This window comes from Corvus kubaryi, unplaced genomic scaffold (assembly GCF_017639235.1).
Source record: "Corvus kubaryi isolate FWS band 111438036 unplaced genomic scaffold, C.kubaryi_AGA036_p1.0 70, whole genome shotgun sequence".
In the NCBI taxonomy this organism is placed as follows: domain Eukaryota; kingdom Metazoa; phylum Chordata; class Aves; order Passeriformes; family Corvidae; genus Corvus; species Corvus kubaryi.
Window position 1 is genome coordinate 5,488,723 of NW_024582058.1, and position 20,724 is coordinate 5,509,446.

At 44.2% G+C, this 20,724-nt stretch overlaps 2 long non-coding RNA genes across 4 annotated transcripts in view; one reads left to right on the top strand and one right to left on the bottom strand.

Moving 5' to 3' along the window:
- Positions 1-10,182, top strand: part of LOC121674743 — a 178,868-nt gene extending 168,686 nt beyond the window's left edge. For all 3 annotated transcript variants that reach the window (XR_006019813.1, XR_006019812.1, XR_006019814.1), the window contains 2 exons: positions 2,654-2,837; positions 9,034-10,182. This is a non-coding gene — a long non-coding RNA (uncharacterized LOC121674743). The remainder of the gene's footprint in view (positions 1-2,653; positions 2,838-9,033) is intronic.
- Positions 1-18,941, bottom strand: part of LOC121674742 — a 36,140-nt gene extending 17,199 nt beyond the window's left edge. Inside the window, exons 1-4 of the long non-coding RNA XR_006019811.1 lie at positions 18,653-18,941; positions 12,916-17,465; positions 10,176-10,267; positions 5,004-5,107 (exon numbers count right to left, since the gene is read on the bottom strand). This is a non-coding gene — a long non-coding RNA (uncharacterized LOC121674742). The remainder of the gene's footprint in view (positions 1-5,003; positions 5,108-10,175; positions 10,268-12,915; positions 17,466-18,652) is intronic.
- Between the last annotated feature and the right edge of the window lie 1,783 nt (positions 18,942-20,724).

A 20,724-nucleotide genomic window follows, 5' to 3' on the forward strand; every position in this document is an offset into this window, starting at 1 on the left:
AACAGTTGGCCAGGTGCAATAAACCTAGCTTGGAAACAAGGCAAAGATATTCCCTTGGTTCCCTGCCCCAGTGGTTCAAGGAATAGATTTCCAAAACATAACAGCCTTTAGAATGTGATTGAAATGAAGAGATCCCATCTCCTGGGGGGAATCTGCACACACAGGGCTCTCAGCTCAGAGGGGTAGCAGGGAGGGAGGAGGGAATAGGAGACTGAGAAAGGAGCCTTTCTCACAACAAAGCTGGGAGAGAAACTCCTCTTAAAATCAGGTTGTGCTGCAAAATGTACTTTGTGACTCTGGTGGTGAATAAAAACCCATTTTGGATTCTGGGAAAACTATTTTAGCCCCTTCAGGATATTAAAGAGAAGAGGAGCTGCGCTGGGGGGTTGGGTACTGAGGCATCCCAGCTTCAGATGGCCTTCAGTGATCTACTGAATTCAGGAGATTTTTTTAATGAGCACTGGCTCCAGAGAGAAATGCAGTCCAAGTGGTAATTAGGCATTGCACTTGCTGAGATGACCAAAATAAGGCTACAAAGTGGTTTTAAGACTGATAGGCTACCTTTTGGAATATTTTTTCCTAGGTGAGTGCCATGAGTTTCAGTCACTGCATTCCTCTCTCCTTTCAGCCAAATTGGGATTTAATAGATTTCAGACAAACTATAAATGGAGAGCTGTATGTACATGTGAAGCTGTCTCATAACTTCATTTATTATAAATACTAAGAATACCTGCAAGACCCTAAAAGCATTTGCTTTGCTGCAGCTGTTTCCAAATGGTTTCTCCACTTAAAGGCTGGGAATGAAGGCTGATCTGAAAACAACACCACACAAACATGGGTGGTGGATGTTGCATTTTTTAATTGCACATTTCTGTCTCCCTTGCGGAAGCTGAGCGGTTTCTCTGCAGTGCTGAATTCAGCCCCACTGCTCTGTCTAACCCCCAAACTCACCAAATTCCTGCAAGGATGAAGATCAACTGCCTGTTAAATGGGGAGTTGATACAGGAATCTAACAAAATGCTGATACCCATTTTTAATTTACTAACTGAACCCTTGGAAGCATTTCTTCAGCAAACAGCTTTTTGTAGTTCTGATAATTACTGAATAGGGAAAATCCAGCCCTTCCTGCTATTCCATGGTATACTGGGAATATACACATTGAATCATCTGGTGCCCCAAATTTGGCTCAGATGCCAGGATGAGTTAGTGCATAGTTAAATATCTGGCAGATTAATAAAAAGCATTCCCATCCTCCTTCCATGTGCAAGATACTTGCAGTGAAAATGTATGTGAGGAAAATAAAGTATTGGAAAAATAAAGCCATCTGGTGTGAGAACAGCAGAGCTTGTTGAAAAATGGTGTCTGCTCTGAAATGGGCACAAAACAAACAAACAAAGCTCCTCCTTGTGATTCTAATTTCTTCCAGTTGCCTTAGTTCAATAAATATATTCCACTCTTTTCCTCTCCTCCACTGAAATGTAGTTTCCAAGCTTGAGAAGGAGGAGCTGCTTTGAAATGAGTAATTGAACCATTCAGTTTTCATTCCTTAGGACAGAAACAGGAATTTTTTTTTCCTAAACAAAACACTTGAGTGTAAGGTTTGACTCCTGCAGGAGTTCATCCAAAAAATGCAGGAATCTGGGGAAAGCTTATATTTAAAGACAGGGGCATTTTTCAGTGAAAAATAGTAAGTTTGAAAACATTAGATCTGAAAGTTTCAGCCAGAAATAGTGAACAGGGTCCAAAGGCAACTTGAGTCAACAATTTACTGAAGAAAAGCCATAAATGGCATAACATAATCCTGAAGGAAAATTGAAATGACAGCCCTATGGCACGAAACAAAGTGGGTTTCAATTATAAAATCAGGCTGTCAATATTTTGCTCCTCCACCAATGCAAGGTTACTGAAGACAATTTCAGCTGTCTCCAGTTTTTCACTGCATTGGGAACAGTAACGAGCACGTGGTAGATCAGAACCACTGGATGGACAGAAATGGGAGCAGGAAGGGCCTCATTTCTCTCTGCCCACCACACTTAAGCAACACTTTGAAGAGTTTTCCGTCATTGCTGACCTTAACACAATTCCTTCATAAAAGGAGAAAACTCAGTATCCTCTTGCTGTTTAGCTCAGGTCCTAATTTCATGTGTTCAGTGTTGACTTACAAAGTTATTGAATTAAAGAGCACAAAATTTCTTAAGTCAAACAAAAACTTTATATCCTTTCCAGCTGCCATCATTTTCTGTGTACTCTAAATAGTCTTGATGAATTAATGGCACCTCTGGGGGAAGGAAGAGCAGAGATCCTACAAAATCTGCCCACTTTTAGAAATAACTGTAGCTCAAATTCATCACTCAGAGTGTAGCGTATTTTTTAGAAATACACATTGACAATATAATCAAATATTCATCCTCCTCTAAAAAGCCATTATTGCAAATCCATTCTCACCTTCAGATGTTCAATGCCACATTTTCTGAAGATGCATCCTGAGAGAATTTCAGGTTTTATATGTGATGTAAGATTTGGTTTTTTCCTTTCCTGAAGGATCTTCCTTGACTGTGTTCACCAAATTGAATTTCCACTCTGTTAGAAGAGGAATGTTTTCACATTTTCCATTACCTGTATTGCTAAAAGCTGGTTCTGTGCTATCTTCCAGCCTCCCAAACCGTCACATTCTGAACTGGAGGGATCCTGGCAAAGTGGTTCCTATGGGTGCTCTGGGGGGTGGCAGAGCCAGGACTGTGCCTGGACAGCAGCAGCTTCACCCACACCTACAGACGTGCCCAGTGCCAGCTTGCACCAGCCCCTGGGCTTTCATCTGGAGTGAAGAAACTGGACAGGTGGGGACAGCAACTTTTTAAATTTACACTTTTTAATAACCTAAAACTGCTAATTTAGAGACTCATTAAAGCTGAGATTATCCTTACCTCTCTTCAGGAAAGCAATTAACCAGTTTAGAGAGTGGCACATCCCTAAATGCTCTCCCAAATCGCAGAGATTAGGGACCATCACTCTGGATTAGGCAATGGATTACCAAGTGGGGAAAAAGACACTTGGCTGGTAGGGTTATGTCAAGAAAAGGAAATTATGCTCTTTGATTGATGCACCCAATTAAAACTGTCTGAAAGAGCTCAAATTCAATCACAGGCACAGGGAAGTGCTCACAAATGCTCTGAAGAGCAATAACCGTTCATACAAATTATTTAGGAGAAAATTTGTAGAAGAAAATGTGCTGGAGAAAATCTAAACTGTTCCCAGTCAGTTCTGGAGTAGAAACTGCCGAAAGTCATTAAATTATTCACTAACCATCATTTGTTCAGCTCAGTGTATCACAAAAGTCATTGATTAGGTAGTTTATAGGAGTTGGATGTATTTACAGAAATGTGTTTCTCTTCCCTCATGTTACTTTGGAGCATGTTGGGGTTTTCTTAAAAAAATACAGAGGGATTAAGTTGTGCATTATTTATGGGAAATGCTCTGTACTCAGATCCTGAGCTAATGGGGATGGCACCATGAGAAGCTTCTAACTATTCAGTATTGCATTTCACTTTTCAAAATGAACAGCCTTGGCCTGAAAAATATATTGGAGATAATGAGAGAAAAGCCAAGCAAAAATAGTCATAATACATATGAAAGAGGAAAAGCTTTCTGGTGGATATTTATCAAAATCTCTGTTGTTTGAAAAGCAGGACTTTTTTTTCTTTCTTTTTCCTCTCTTTACTTCAGCACAGCAGAACTTTCCCCAGGTGAGATTCAACAGCTTTTTACCTTACAGCAGCACACATTCTTGACTTTGAGACTGGGCAGTGTTGGGTGTAATTTGTTGTAAACCCTTGAAAGTGCCTGACACCTACAGAGGAATCCACTTGGTCATTAATGAATTAATCTCTATAGCAGGGGATCAGAAGATTTTCACTGTTCCCTGACAGAGACAAAATGCCTCAGCTTGAACTTTAGCAGTGAATTCCAAGTGTGTGGGAGGAGGTTTCCTCCCAAAGCCACAGAATGTAAATCCATATTTCCAAATGTGCAGAGGTGCAGGGTTGCTGCAGCACTCAGAGGTCAGGGAGGGACAGGAGTGTGGTGAAACCTCTCATGCGACTGGCGCGGGATCGCCTCACTGGAAGTGGAGAGGAAAGTAGGACGAGGAGTGCTTACCCTCTAATTACTCTGATCTGGCATATGTTTTTAATCTCTTGGAAGGAACAGGAGAGTTTAAGCCTAGAGAGGATTACTGTGGTAGTTTTCTGTTACTTGTGCTTTGCAAACGTAGGCTTAATGTTTTAAGTGCCTTGCCCCATCCCAAATCTCCCGAACTTTGGTGCGCTGTTACTTCTGGGTTTGGCCCCTATGCAAAATCAAAGGTAGTGAAATTCCTTTGGAGTGGGGATGACAACCCAGACTGTGGGTGCGGATCTGTAACAGCCTGATCTCTGACGGTGATACTAAAAATCCTCCAGTGGCGCGCCTGTGCTGCGGATCTCCGAGCGGGAGGTGTGGATGGAGGTGCCAGACTGTTCCCGGGAATCCGTGACTGCCTGCTCAGCACACGGCTATTGTTACACAAGAATATGCAAAATAATTGGGGCTGATTTCAGTGTCGCTTCTGGGAGTTTCTGTGCCGGCAGCCACAAATCCTGCATGCTGAATGCTAACATATGCCAATATGGAACAGGCCTGTTGCTCTCAGTGTAAATCATTTTATAGCTTTTGTTTCCTGCAGGCTGACAGGATCCACTGTGGCAGCACCAGCAGAGTGTTGGGCACCGCTCAGTGAGGGGCTGGAGAAAGCTGATGACTAAAAATAAGGAAACCATCTCCCTTTTTAGGGCTCTTGTCCCTTTTCCAGTTACTTTGGGAAGGCTCTTACATTGCAATGCTAAACCCTTTTTCGCCAGTGGCCTGAAAGCAACAGATGTTTGAGTGTTGCAGATTATTTAGACAATTTCTTCCTAGTTCATAACTGCTGAAGCACCAGCACAAGGAAAATGCAGAGTTGAGCTTACCAAGGCTTAGGGTTGAGATTCAGTGTCCACAACTGGAGTTGCAGGAATTAAGCAGGAGTGATTTTTAATGAGGAATTGCAATTGGTTCCTTGCTCCCTGGCAAACTGAAAAAGACACAAAATCAATCCAAACTCAGTGTAAATTATTCATCTGACTTTACTGAGTTTAGCCCAAACAACCCAATGAGGCGGCAGTAAAAGGCCCTTTGCTCTGAGGGGCAGCAGAGCCCTGAACCCAAAGCACAGCTGAGTTAAAAAGCTCCAGTGTGGGTGTCACGTCTCCTCCCATTCCAGCTAAACAGACACTTGTAACTTCCCAGACTTTGCAGGGAATGCAGCGGGGTGTTTAAATGCAGGGAAAAAGTGCAGGAACCATCAACATTTCACACCCAGTCTTAAAAAAGGAACTGAGTAGGATTAGAAGAATAATGAATTTCTCAGATGAACAAACGTTCAAATGCTGGAGCACTGCGCTGGTGAGACAGAGGTTTAATGAACTCTTTAGAGGTGGTGTAAATTGGCACCGCTTCAATGGAGCCCACAAAAACCCCTAGCCCTGGCTTTATATAAATATACGGTAATGATCTCCCTCTCTTCTCTTGGGAAGCTTTTATCCTCAAAAGCCACGTTCCATGCGAATTATCTTCATCATTTTTTCCCCATTTCAAGCTACAGGCTCTGGCCTCTCTATTTAACTGTAGCGTTTTCTATCAGAAAATCAGGCAGTGCTTTCTAAGGGCAGCTCATGCATTGAATTCAGCTGTCACAGCTACTTGTGCTGCCTTGGGTAATTGGCTTCTCACAAATCTTTATCTAAAATATAAAGGCAAATAACTATTAAAAACCTTAACCTAAACTGAAGCAGTAAATTAGCCCACAAATTTCTTTTACTGCCGCGTTTTGGTTGGATTTACTCAGCCGATAAATCAGAGCTGAGCAGGAGGTTTGCAGGGTGATGGTCACAAGGGGCTGAGCCTGGGGCCGTAAATGTTAAAGCTGAGCAGGCTGAACCAGGAATGATAGGAGCTCTCCTCCACACAGGGTTTGCAGGTTCTGCTGCTTCCTCAGGATCGCAGGACTCTATCGCATGTTTTAAGCACTTGTAGGATTGTTTCGGGGATAATTTTTTAACTGTAGGATGGGAGGAGGTTGGTGGGGGCCCAGCTTTCTCCAGTGAGCAATGGTTGGAGCCGCCACTCAGACCACAGGATGGCAGGATTTGGCTTCCTCCTTAGCCCATTTGGTTTGAACTCATGTGCCCAGAAAAGTGCTGGGAGGCAGGGGTGGAAAAGAGCAGGAAGAGCAAAGGAAATGATGGCTGAAAGAATTGTGGGGGAGTTTCAGGCAGGGCAAGGCAGAGAGCCTTGCTGGACTGACCCTCCTGTATCCTAAAGAACATTTCCAGGAATTGTCCAACCCCCAGACCGTTAAGCATTGGGAAAGTAAAGATTTGGGCTGTGAATACTTTGGTGAGGTCAGTTGATGGTTCAACTCCGAAACTGCTGTTTGATTTCTCCTCTCAGTGCAGTGGGTCCTTGCCCCTTGAATGTGACTGAACTCCGTGTCTGACAAACCAAGTGATAATAGGGATTGTCTTGTAAAGGTCACTCGAGCTCCTGGGTGCTCTTTCAACCTGGAAGGCTGAGGAAATCCGTAAAATAAAGATTTGCTTCTGGTCCTTAGTGAGCTGGCTAAAAGCACTGGTGGGTTTGTGGAGCTGCGCAAGGAATGTCACAGGGTATGGAATTTATTCACCTCAGGGCCAGTTCTCAAGCCTACAGCAATCCTGTAGGCGTGTGGCATGGCTTTGGCTGAATAAAATGTGCTGAATTCCTCATGTGAGTCCTGGAGAAATGTACAATCCAACACCACCAGGATTTAGGCACCCAGCTGTGAGGGACTGGAAGAATGGATGTCCCGAGACATTCTGTGGGGCAGGGGCAGGCTGGGCCTTGTCCTGCTCCACACCCCATCCCCAGAGCCTGTATCCCAACCTGGCAGTGTCCACCACTCCCTGGCACAGCTGAGGCAATGTCCACACCTGCCCCTGGAGCCCCAGTCCAGCTCCTGAGGAGCCAAATGCCAGGGAGTCCCACCTGGGGGAAGGGGCTGGGAAGGCCAAGGGGTATTTTGGGCACCTGTGTTGGCCCTATTGCCTCTTGCAGTTCCTATCAGCTGAGCACTGCAGGAACCCAGGGGTTGGTAGCTATATGTGTGATTTTCTGTGTCTTTTCTTTGTCTCTTTCTCCTTCTTCTAATTCCCTCTTCTTGGAATTTTTGTGTAACTTTAAATGGGCTTAGTTTGCTAAGTTAATGCTTTGGGAAGTGTTTTCTGTTGATTGAATGTTGCACTAAACCTTTTGCCACAGTTCTCTGATTTTCTGAAGTTGCCAGTAAAGCCTTTTGTGTTGTTTTCACCTCTTGAGAATCTTGTCCGTATTTCCCCCGTGTGTCGAACTCAGAGTACAGGAACCATTGTAAGTCCTTTTAAAAGCCTCATCAGGTGAGTTTTTTGGGGCCTTACACCAGCTCAGTGGATTGAGGGTTGTTGCAGGTAGGAGTAAGTCCTTGTCGGAATATTCCTGTGGTTTTTAAATACTGTACTGGATCTATGTTCTCTGTTATGGAGGTAGGTTAAGGAGTTTGCTTTCTGGCATTTTCTGCTCTCCATCTCTGTTATATCTTTGCAGTTAAATTCTTCTTTAAAGTACATGTCAATTAAAAATTCAGGGCTTTTGTTCTTACACTCCACCAGCACTTGGAGAACAGTGTTGGGTGTTAAGACTTGAATTTGTATTTCAGTAGTGTTGCTTGAAGATGAACTTCAGAAAACTCATGTTTTTCTGGACCTGGAGTGCCTTGTTCTTTACAGCTGCTGTTCTGTAAATGCTGGGTTTTTAGTGATGTCTAATAGCAGATTCTTAAACTAATTCACCCAGTTTAGCCAACAAATATTTTGTAATACCCACAGAGAAGATGAAATAACTGGATTTTCCCTTTCTGTCCTGGGGTTGGATTTTTGCCTTCCAGTATTCCAAATATATTTTCCTCAAAGGGAGATGCTATTCTAGAGTTAGACACCAACTCTTTAAAACCTCCTTGACATCAGTCTGTAGTGGGTTTTGTTGCTAGCTTGGAATGGTCTCCATGGTTCCCAGTGTTGGTCCCAGTCTCTGAATTCCTCTGTGATGTCAGTGTTTGTTTGTCCACGTCTCTCCCATGCCATGTAAATTCTATATAATGCACAGCACTAGGCTGGGGTGAGATGTGAATTATGTGAGCTACTGTAGCTAAAGCATGAGAAGAAGCAGCCACTGTTTAACTGCCTCACGTTCCTCCATCCTAAAGCAGCAAACCTTTTCTACACAAACCTTTCTCTGGATGTCAAGTACTTCTGGCTCAGATTCTGCATCTTCCCTTTTGTTTGGGTTCTGAATCCCTACACACCATCCTTGGTCAGCCTGACCTCCTATTTCTGCCACCTGCGCTCCACGGTACAGATTGTTCAGAAATTCTTGAGCAGAAATTCTTCTCTATAAATCTGATGCCCATCAACACCTGAAATATGTTGTTCTTCTTCATGAGTTGTAAATACTTTTAAAAGCCATTTTGCCATTTGTGTTCCCTGTGTGCTTGTTCCAATGCAGATCTGTTTGTGTTCTTCTCCAAGTCACTTCTTTTGCTCCTGCAGCTCAAGTAGCAGTCTCAGTCTCCGGCCGTGGTACAAATTCCTCTACAAGCTAGGCCAAATCACTGGATTTCACAGTTACTGTTTGTAAGCTGTGAAATGGCACCTGACTCTTCTCTCATGGTGCTTTTTACCTTTTCAAAGCAGTGTGTGTAACCTTGGCTAAATTATAAGCTAAAGCTTATTAAAAACAGTAATCATGGTCTGAAATTGCTTGTGACCTTCAGATCCACTGGGGTGGGGCAGGGTGAAGCTGCTCATTGCTTTGGTAAAATTTCCAGTCAATTTAAACCTTACATTCATTTCTTTGGGTTAACTGGCTTTTCTTTTCTTTGTTTCTCAGGAATGACAGAACTCACACAAGTCATGCTGGGGTGTTCTGGACCAGCACTGCTGCCTCTGCCCTCACACTGCAGCTGCAATGGGGCTGCCCCTCACTGTCCCTTGCTGTTCCTGCTCCATCCGGAGCATTCCCGGCTGTGCTGAGCAGGATGTGGTGCTCTCAGGGAGAGGTGAGTCAGGACCAGCTCCCTGTACCATGGTTCCCACCTGAAAAGTGAGTAGAAAGTTGTTCCTTCCGTCTATTCTTTGACAGCAGTAAAAATGTTTGAGGTTGGTTGGGGTTTTCCAGGTTTGATTTTGATTTTTTTTTTTTGCTTGTGGAAGTTTCCCAAGGAGGCTCATGCCCACACAGGGCTGTAGGAGCAGGAATCCCTCCCTCTGGCTTTGTGCACCCCCTTGCACAATGAGGTGCTGAAAATCCCCCCGTGCTTTATAGACTAACTAAACCTAATTTTATTTATCTTTTAACTGAGCCCCTTTGAGGGAGCAGCTGGTGTGTTTGTGGATATTCATTACATTTTTAGCTCCCTCTCTCCTGGGTTTAGCTGACTCCTTTTTTTGGCACATGCATGTGGTTCAGCAAACCCTATTTCCCTGTCACTCCAGGGCACGTTCTGCAATGGGCCAATTCCAGCTGCCTGGGTAGGGGAGCAGCCTTTGGATGGGCATGGGATGTGGCACATGGGCGTGAGAGCTCTTGAGGGGAGGCTTCCGTGTTTGCGCCAAAGACAGTCTGTGTAACCTCAGCTCCCTCAAAAGAATTACTTTAATATGTACTGTGTAGAAGGAGATTTTGAGCAACTTGGAAAGGCTGGTGAGGGTGGGGAGATACAGTTATTTTGTTTCTATAGAGTATCAGGAATGTCCTCACGTCCTTTTCCATGAAAACACACTCTGAGTGGTGGATGCTGATTCGGTCCCACAGCTCCTGAGGGACCTGTTCTTTCTGGGAATGTCCATGTGGACACATCCAGTGTGGAGGAGAAAACATAGTCTGGCTCCTCAGGTTGAGGGAGAGGCTGGTTCACAAGTAACCGTGGCAACCAGGCTGTCACTGGGAGCATCAAGATTATTTACATACCAAAAATAAAAAAGCCCAAAGCACAACAGACATTAATGCTCCAGACCATTTGGAGATCTTACCCTCAGTTTGGTTCCTCAGGGATGCTGGCAGCAGCAGCAGGTACGGATATTTTTCCCTCCTCTATCTCCTGTATCAGCAGCAAACATTGTTTCTGGTGATAAACATAATAATGGCTTCCAGTTAAAAGGGGATATTAGAGTTTCAAATTGGAGAAATACTGAAGATGATTTTATGTTCACCTTAAAAAGTTTCCATCTGTCACACACTTCCCAACCCAGTGTGCTCACATCAATATTTATTACACCCAGCCCAGTGTTTTCACAGAAGAGCCATTAATACAACATATCAGCGCTGGTGACAAGTTACATTTCATTGCTGTCAACAAACAAAGATGTTCTTTGTCTGCAAACTCCCTGGTTTTCCCTTTTTTTAATCAACCATTAGGTTTGAGTTTTGAAGGAAATGTGTAGATGTGCTTTCCAGTGTTTTCTGGAGGGCTACTGGAGACATGACAGATGGAGCTTGTAGGAGCTGATGAAAGACACTGATTAATTTTCCTGGGAGATGAAATAACAGTTTTGGTGTAAGTTCTTTGGTGTAATGAAATACACTGAATTCCTAAGGAGAACCAGGGAACTTCAGAAGGGGAGTCTCCAAAATAAATATTTAATTTTGAAAGCACCTCAGAGTACTGATCACGGCGCCAGTCGGATTTAATTCCATGTGTACTTACTAACAGTGTAAAGGGGACCGGGGCCAGATCAAAGCCATAATACTTGGGAGTCTCGTGTCACTGCATCATGGAGGCACTTCACACTTCCAGGTGTCTCTGTCCTACTCAGAGGGGCGTCCCTGGGGGCTCTGCTACAGCTCCTCACACCCCTCTCCACCTCTCACCTCTGCAGGTTGACACGAGATCTTACAGGAGTCCTCTGGAAAACCAGCTTTTGGATCCACTCCATGAACTATGTCACTGCTTACTTTTCTTCCCATGCCAATGAGTCTCTTCAGAGGGTTATCAGTGTGTAAGGAATTTAATGTAAATGGCTTTTTTTTTTTTTTTTTTAACAGAAATCAGTTTAAAAAAGCTGCTTGTGTCAGTTGGAGCTAGTTGGCTCCAGTGGTCTTAGTTGGATTTAAGCAGCAGTAGGTGAAAAACGGAGTATCTGTGCTAACCCTGTCAACTCTGCAGCTGCTTAATGGAGCCGGTAGCTGTGTAATGATCCCCTGCCAATACCCAATTTTTAAACCACTTAAAATGTGATAAAATAGCTCCATTCCACAAATCTATCCGTTGAGTCAACTGTGCTCTATTGTTCCAGAATTCCCTTTTCCAGTCCTTGTGGAGCTGTCAGCTGCCACATCTGTTACAGCAGCCAAATGACCTGCACACACCTGCCGCTATTCCTTAACACTGGCTCTGAGGGGAAGGTGCTATTCCACCTGGGAATAGTCCTGAGCCTCCCTTGAATTTTGGAGCGGATTACAGAGACTCCCATTGCTCTGAAGGAACAGTGTGTCATCCTTGGTGTTCTGCCAGGTTCTGTTTAATTGTTCTTTATTAAGAGCAGCCCCAGGCACGAGATAATCCATACAGAGGCCACGATCCCTCCTGACCGAGCTGCATCGCACAGCTTGGGAGGAACCTGCTGCAAGGCTCAGTCAGGTAAGATTCTCACAGGTGCAGTTAAACCAAATGCAAGGTGGTCTCCTCATGAGAGTAAAGGAGCTCATGTTTTAATTTTCTATTAATTAATTTCCTCTCATTCTGCCACGTGGTGCATTTCTCATATCATTTGGGAAAGCAAGGGAGAAATGGAAACACGCCCAGAGTTCAACAACACTGTTCTGACAGTGCTGGTGATGGGAAAATGATCACCCTCAACTGTGCTCAGTCATTTGGCTCTCATTTGAAGGTCATGGCTTTGAGTATCTCTTCAAACAATGCACAGAGCGATGATCAAAGTAGGGGAAAAATTCAGGACTAGGATCAAAATATGGAACTCTTAAAAATACTCTTCAAACCCTAAGAGTCCATAGCTGTCCCTGTACAAACTATGGCTGTAATTTGTGTAGCCTGAAGATCTGTCCAGTCCCTGAGCTGTTGTTCCACCTCATGCAGACTGGAGCATCTCAGTGCTTCCTCCAGCTCCAGCTGACTTTAACTAGGGAGCTGGTGACCTCCTGAAATGCACTGGGGATCCCAGCTTTACTGAGGTCAATATTACCTCCCACTGCATTTGAAGGCATTGGGATTGTGTGGCCAATGCCCGGTAGGGTGACTCGCAGAAATCAAAACAACAACAAAGAGAAATCCATTTTTTTTCCTTGTCTACTTTCAGTTTTACAGCACCAGCTCAGTCGGGGAGTGTTGTATTTGTGCTCTTTAGCTGGATGTGCCATTGGATATTTTGGTTATCAGTGTGGAAAAAAGGCAGTTTGAAGTAATCTACTGAAAAAATAATTCTGAAGGGGTTTTTAATGTCTTGCTTTAAGAAAGAGAGTGGCTCAAGCCTGGATTCAGGTAGCAAATCCAATTTCCTGTCCTGAATGGCAATGCCAGTGTGGTAATTAGACCATGAAGGACAATACTAATTTTAAGATATATGTGGGTGGGGGGAAAAAAGGAGATTGAAATAATCAACATGTGAAATCATAAGTGAATCCAGTTTCCTTGGCAACTTCTACTGTGCAGTCTGAGTGTCCCTGAGAATTTCACTTGGAAGCAAGTGGGCAGCAGGTACTTACTGGAGATGGGAATGCTTTTGAGGGAGAGCAGTGGGAAACTCTGGTTCAAACCTGTTTTACATGTGGTTTTGTTCTTCCCATCGAACTCTGTGTCATTGTTTTCACTTCCTGTTGAACTGTTGGTGGCTCTTCTCCCTGGCAGAGGTGGATATTGCACCAGGAAGAGCGGTGGAGACATTTGTTGAAGTCTCTCCTTTTTTCATTGGGAAATTGAGTGATCATTAAATTGTGTTACCTAAATAGTTACAGCAGAAGAGACTTTGGTTAAAGATAGACCAAAACCATTTGGAAAAGCAGTAGAAAAGTATTTTGCTTTGGTGTTTCAGATACAGCAATCCCTAGAACCAGGCTCTGGGCTGACATCTTCATCAGTCCCTCTGCTTCCAAGCATTAAATCGTTACAACTGAAGCATCAAAGAGCTCACAAAGCTTTAAAAAAAGAGAAGGTGTTGGGGTGTTTAGCTTTTCCCATCCATCATTTCAATTTTTGCATGATATCTTCAAAGATTTTCTTTTTAATAAAAATGGAATTGCTCTGCAATCCCCTGAGTGGGCCTTTCAGGGAGAAAGTAAAATTGCAAGACCCTAAAAATCACAAGGAATGACAACGAAGTTGGGTTACAGACTTAATTGGCTTTAACTGGAAAACCATCTATTGGAAAAAAAACTCAAACATAGCTGAACAGTACTGCAGGTCAAAGGGAGTTCCTGAGGAGAGAGGTAATGGTTAGAGGGAATCAGAAAAGGAACAAGGGATGTTTGACCCAAAAGAGGAAAAATGGAACAGGTTTGCTTTATACATCTCCATATAAATACAATTTTATATATATATTTATATGTGTGTATAAATACTATTGTTCATTGTAAATCTTTTTAGATTTCTTGTACAAAAATATCATTATTGGGATAAAAAGTTTAAAGATATTCTTTAATACTCTCACTTCCCTTGCCTTTCCTATCTGTGGTACCTGCAATGGAAGTGGAGCTAATTCTGTTTCGTGTTTGGACACACATTTTGGTTTGACCTCAGGAAACTGCCACAGCACTGTTGCTGGAGGGTTTTTTTGGATGAGTATCCCAGTGTACTTCCCAGGGGAAAATGCCCTCTGGAACCCAATGCCAGCTCAGACCAGAAGGGCAAACTTGGCCCAAAGAAATCACTTTTCCATGGTGACAGGAGCAAAGTCTCTACAGGAGTTGGGTGTGCTGAAAAGGACAATTTGTTGTGATTCTAGAGAACTGTGATCAGGATTTACAACTCCAGTCCCTCCTTGATATAACCAAAAACAGATGTTAAATGAAGGAGTTTGGGAGGTATTTCTTTAGTTTCTCCAAGGTACTGGTACCAGATCTAATGCTAGCTGCTCGTTTTAATATTAATATTTCCTGGTGTGTTAACTCAGTTTAATCCCCTAAAATAGCCACTCCTTTACTGTAATTTATATGTGACCTTTGTGAGCAGAGTATCTGAAAACACAGGGAGGTTAATGAATTCTGTCTTTTCTCACCAGTGTGAGGCACTGAAATAATAATCTCTCGTTAGAGAAGGGAAAAGAGGGCACACATCATGTCCAATATTTTAGCCTGTGGCTGAGCTGTGAACTAAACCCAGCTCTCCAGAGCTAGGCTCAGAGCTGAAGCAAATAGGTCACTCTTGCTCTCTCTAGACCCTCCATGGGATGAATTGCAATGTACATTTAAAAAGCACTGCAAGTTTTGAATCCAGCATCCAAATTTTCCTCTGCATATTTTGCCTTCGTTGCTGTGCCCGCAGCTCTTGGGGTGGCTGTGTCGTGTTGTAACGAGTGCCAAGGTGCTGCGTTTGCTGGGGGAAAGCAGCGCTTGGAGCACAGGCAGCAAAGGCTTTTCCTGGCTTCTTCTCTCCTGAAACCATTTTGTGCAGCTCTGGCCCAGAGGAAACTCCTCTCATGACAGTCAGCGCTGAAACACTTGGCATAACCTTCCCATTACCACCGGGGCTTTGTTAAGTTGGGAGGACGTTTGCTGATCAAGTTCAAATGATTTTGCCGCTGCCTCCCATAGCACAGCCCCATCCCACATCACATCAGGCATGAGCATCGCCCCTGCTGGCGTCACAGTGGAATGGGCCAGGACCTGCAAGGCACAGTGGGTGAGCCTCTTCCCTTCTTTCAGTTTGCTGTTTCAGTTTTCCTTCCTTCTGCTGCTGGCCTTCCATCCTTCTTTCTCTTCTTCTCCCATCTTTCCAGCAGCAGTTTTTATCCCTCCTTCCCTTCCATCTCTGTGTCCTTCTTTCTGCCACTGCTTCCATTTGTCCTCCCTCCTTCTGTTCTTCCATCTGTCTTTCCACCTATTTTGCCTCCCGTTTGTCTATACATGTTCTTCCTTCTACCCCTTCCATCTTCTTTTCCATCCTTCTGTTCTTCATTCTGTGTTCCACTCCTTCTTTCCTCCTTTTGCCCATGCTTCCATCCCTTTATTCTACCAGTGTTATTTTCATCCATCTGTCCTTCCTTCTGTTTGTTCTTTAGTGTCCCTTTCTGTCCCTCTTTCCACCCATTCTTTCCTCCTGTTCATTCTTTCTTCTGTTTGTCCTTCCTTCCAGCTGACTCTCCTGCCTTCTTTCCTTTTGTCCATCCATTCCTAAGTCTGTCCTCCCTTACTTCCATTCATCCTTACCTTTATATATCCATTATATATCAAATCTGTATATTTATAGTGGATAAAACTGACCCCAGCAGCAGATCCCCATTCGTGCTCCATTTGGGGGCTTCTGTGTGTCCATCTGTGCTTCCCTCTTTCTATCCCTTGGACATGTGCTGCCATCCTGATGGTGGCACCTGGGGGCAGCTAAAGGGCCTTTTCCTGCTGCTGCAGGAGCAGCTCCATCCCCACCATGCAGAGCACACATGGAGTAAGGAGGGTTTGATTCTCATGCAGACACAAGTTTTGTGCTACAGTGCGTGGCCTTTGCTGAGTTCCCAGTTCCTGTCCTGTGTGACTCACTAACAGCATCCCACTGTCCCTGTCCACAGTCCTCTTCTTGCAGTGTCTCTAATGCAGCTCAGGTGAGGGGAGAGCAGTGTCAATAGTGTGGATTCAGGCACTGTGTGCTTCTGGCAAGAGCCCCAGCAGGAATTGCTCCCATCCATCTCCCATTACTGTGCTGACACCTTCAAATGGCAGTGGGCTTTACAGGCTGTGTTGGGAATTATCCCTGCACCTGCTCACTGCAGTCACCATACATGTGTTTATCCTTTCCTGCTCCCATCTTTGTACCACACTGACTTGCCAACAAGGTGGGGGGGGGGGGAAGGCATTTTTCAACACACCACCATTTTGTGCAGCAGTCCAGCAATTCTGAATGGATTCTGTTTGGATCAGATACCCAATATTGTTCATCTAAGGAAAACAAAGAGAAGAGTCCAGGGGTGATAATCAGCAATAGTTACTGCAACACACACACAAACACCCCCCCCGCTTTTTCCCAGCCATAAATTGTAAATTACACTGGTGGGAGGAAAAGGTTTCCCTCTGAAACAATTCTGAATACCTGTTCTGAATTACAGGACCTACATTGATCTGCCTGTCATCCTGCTGCATTTGGAGTGATACAGCTGTAGAAAAAAAGCTTTTGTTTAATTGAGATAATATTGTATTTTTCCTTTAGGAGAGAACTGAGGGTATGAGGGATGTTCCTCCTGCAAAAAAACAAACACTGGCAGGTGAAGTCCTGACAGCAAAGCCTAATTCAGCACTTGCTTAATTCTGCTGACTGAACAATGCCCTGTGCTGTGTGAGCACTGCTGGTGTCCCACGGTGAGACCCGGCACACTGAGAGCAGTTTTGGTGCCCAAACAGATCCCTGGCATTGAGCTGGGCACTGGCTCCAAGGGGATGTGGAACTTCCCTCGTGGCTGGAGCAGTGTGAGCTACCCTGGTTCTGGACTGCTCTCAAAATAAAGGAGTTTTCCCCTTCTGCTCATCCTGAGTGAGGACTTGAAGCATTGCTGGACATTCCTGCCCTTGCCTCAGGCTCCAGCTGGGCAGTGCCCCATCCATGTGTTCGCCTCCCGGCCAGGGGCAGCCAGCTGGGAGGGACCAGCTGCTGAGGACACTCCGGACACAGGGACAGGCAGTGCCTGGGGTGACTGTGCCGGATGGCGCCCAAGCTCCCCGGGGCCCCAGACACTGTTTGGGGTGGCAGTGTCCTCAGGAATTCTGCTGTTCTCCTTGCCCTGCCAGCAGCTGCAGTCAGCCCTTCGAGGGAGTGACACACAACCAACCTGTACCACCAAAAGGGGGAGGCTGCCATCCATGACCCGGGCACTGCACGCTAGGAAAGACCATTTTTATTATTATTGTAATTGCTGCATTTATTATTATTGTAATTGTGATGTTCTGGGTTGGGCTGAAAAGGAATTTCTGGGATGTCTGTGCTCAGGTGCCAGTCCCAGAACCTTCATCTGTTAAGAGCTTTAGGAAATGTTTGTTCCTGACCTGGACTCTGTTCCCAGCTTGACAGTGCTGTAGGTCTTGTGCTGAATGTGCCACTGGTGTCACAGCAGCCTCATCACTCTTGGGTTCCTCACCTGCTTCTGCAGACAGAAGAGGCTGGCACTCTAAAAAAAACAAACAAAAAATTAATTTAAAATGGCACCAAAATCTGCTCAATTTGGAACTGTAGCCTATTTCTTTGGGACATACTGTGTCTCACTCTGCACAAACCCATTGCTTAGATTCCATAGGATTTCTTCAGCAGTAATCACAGCCTTTAAACAAGGAGTTTTTTTACAAGCACACAACTCATAGCCATGGGAAAATGAAGTTCCCTTGGGGAAAACAAATGGTAAGAGATACTACATATTTATTTTATCAGATTAAAGACAAATGTTTTTTGAAAGGAAGGAAGAACATCTTAAAAAGAAAAAAGGCTGAGCTGCTGCATTACATTGCCTTAACTGACCATCAGGAAGGTTTCTGGCAGTGCCACTTTGTCCTGATTAAAGCCCTCAGTGGCACAGGGAGGCCTGAAATCCTTTATTGTGGTCAGGGTTTAGTGTGGGTTAGTGAGGATCCCTTCAGGAGACAAACCAGTGCAGTCACGCCTGTGTCCAGGCGTGGGGAAAAGGGTCAGTAATTATTCCCTACCTGCACTCCTTTGGGAGCAGGAGGGCACCAGATCCACCCCCACAGGCCAGCCTGGAGCAAAGCGGGACGGAGGGATGTTTGGAGAAGGAGCTTTAAGCTCCAGAAATATTTTATGTAAAGCTCTTTTTCAGAGTCTGCTTTTGTTTGGAACCAATATTTTCTTGCTTTACTTGATCTTTGTTTCTTGAAGAGATGAGGAAAAGATAACTATCGCTTCTTTTCATGTACTGTCACCTCAGCACATAACCACAAGTTTTAGAGGTCAGCTCCACGCCCACGGAATGGGATCCACACCATCAGCCACCACAGAACCGGGGAGACACTTTGACTTAGACATCAGCTGGACTGGAGGGAGAAAGTCAGTAAGAGTTACAGACTTACAAAAGGGAAACATATCTGGAATGTTTGGGTTGATAACTTGCAGGTAAAAAAAATAATGTTTTAAAATGGTATCCAAAATTAGAGTGGGAATCTGGCTAGGGAGCAGGTGCCCACATTCTGTCCCTTGCACCCCATACACATGCCCAGCTATTTCTGCCTACTGATGTTCAATCAGCTCACTGATGTTAAATCATGAGATGTCCACAATAAACCATTAAATAAAATATTACAGCAGTGCTCAGCAAGAAAGGGCTCACAGCACAAATGCCTTCATTACCTTATCATTTAGATGATAATCCAGGTGTCCCAGTCAAATCCTGCCTGGCTTTCTCTACCTTCTTAGCAATTCAGACTGGACAGATTTCCTGGAGCTGCTCTTCAGAGTCAAATCAGGATTTTTTTCCCCAGGATGTTGCAGGAACAACAAATTTCTGCTGTATGCAAGGCAATGGGGCAAGATTTATAAATAGCTGGATGAGATAGTAGATAAGAGATGTTAGACAGATGATAGATAGACAGGTAGACAGACAGATAATAAATCTGTCTCTCACCTGTAACAGCCTGAGCTGCTGTTGCTCCACTGTCAGCACTTTCAGGCCCTTGGCTGCACAGCCACAGCCCATGGCATGGGCAGTGCAAAGTGGAGAGTGTGCCACTGCACCTCACCTACCAGGCCTCAGACAATGTGGTGACAGCCCTCCAGCCCCTTCTGCCCTCCCCCTCCCCGTCAAAAAGGAAGCTAAAAAAAGTAAGAAAAATATTTTTGCATCCATACCTTCCAATTCTGTTTAACAACCAGTACATTGCTTCTAGTGGGATAATGATTTCTTGATGGACTCTCATCAATGGCCTGTTTACCACTTTATCTGAAATAATTGCTTCAGAGCGACCACAGAAGGAGCAGCAGGTAGGAAATGAGGCTGCAGTTGCTAAAACACAATGGATCATTTAGTCCTTCTCAGAAGGTTTTAACACTTCTGTGCCTGATGGCACCGTTCTGATGAGAATAAACCTGGCTGTTGGGATCAGGTCATGTAGATCACCACATCAGAATTCACATCTGCCACACCAGAATAAGCCCCCCACAAAACAAACATTAAAAAAATAGAAGTATTCAAAGTGTACTCCCAGCTTGTAGGCACTACACCCCCTGATTAAACTGATGAACGTCTCAGTCAGGAAGGGGGTCTCTCCCTCCTGTTGTTAGCATGAGGGGGTTTTTTTTTGTTTGTTTGGGTTTTTTTTTTTGGTCTTTTCCCATATTTTGCATCTTCTAATGTTTCCTTTCTTTCTTTTACTTTTCCCTCAATTTCATTTCTGGCCCTCCTTCCCCCACCTACCAATACTGACAAAACCCAGGCATAAAACCACTTATAATATGCCAAAGCTTTGAAGAATTTTCATCTTTTTGCCATTAAAACCCTTGTGTGAAGCACTGGCTCCATACATGTCCAGGGGACATAAAATAATCCTTTTTGGGGGTGATCTGCTTTATGAAAAGGAGCCAGTCAAACCATTTAAATAAATGTATATTTTAAAGTGTCCTATAATAGAAATGGTATTTGAATTATATTCTTTACCTAGAGCTTTCCAAGTGATAGTGTGGTATAAGTTTGAAGATAGTCTTAATTTTTTATGAGCATTTTAATGTACTTTTAGAAGAAGATGTAATTAAGACTGTGGTTTCTCAGCAAGGAGAGCTGCATCCATGGATGCCACTTGAGATGGGTTTTGTTGTGGCTCCATAATAATGAACCAGGTTAGGACAAGGAGCAGCTCTGTAGAAAGCATTTGGACTGATCTGTGTATAGCAACTATTTCTGGGAATGCAGTCTGGGTAATTATGCCCCTAAATAGCCAAACTATTTGTGTAGAGCCTCCTCCACGACTGTAATTATGCTTGCACTTTGCACACCCAATCCAGCCTGCACTGAAACACTGGCAAAATTGGCTGCAAGCTTTTGCAATAGAATGAAAATGGAGACCCATTGGAGAAACCAGAGCCACCCATCCTAAAGCAGGCTCCAAGTGCAACAGCCCATAATAAAATGCAATGAGGAGATGCTGGATCCTGCCCCCAGAATAAGGGGCTGCAAAGAGGGAACACTGCACTGAGCCAGGGGTGACAACTGAATCCCCATTGCAGAAAGAGGGGAAAATGTTACCATTGAGGACCTTCAGCCCTTTAACAGGCATCCCTGAAAAGGAGGATGCAGGAAAGAGAGTGGAAAAGAGCCTCAGCTCACAATTACATGCAGGGCTTTCTAAGGAAAAACCCACAGGAGTGTTTCTAGAACTGTGTGGCTCGAGACAGTGTTCACAATTCGCAATTTATGAAAATAAATAAAT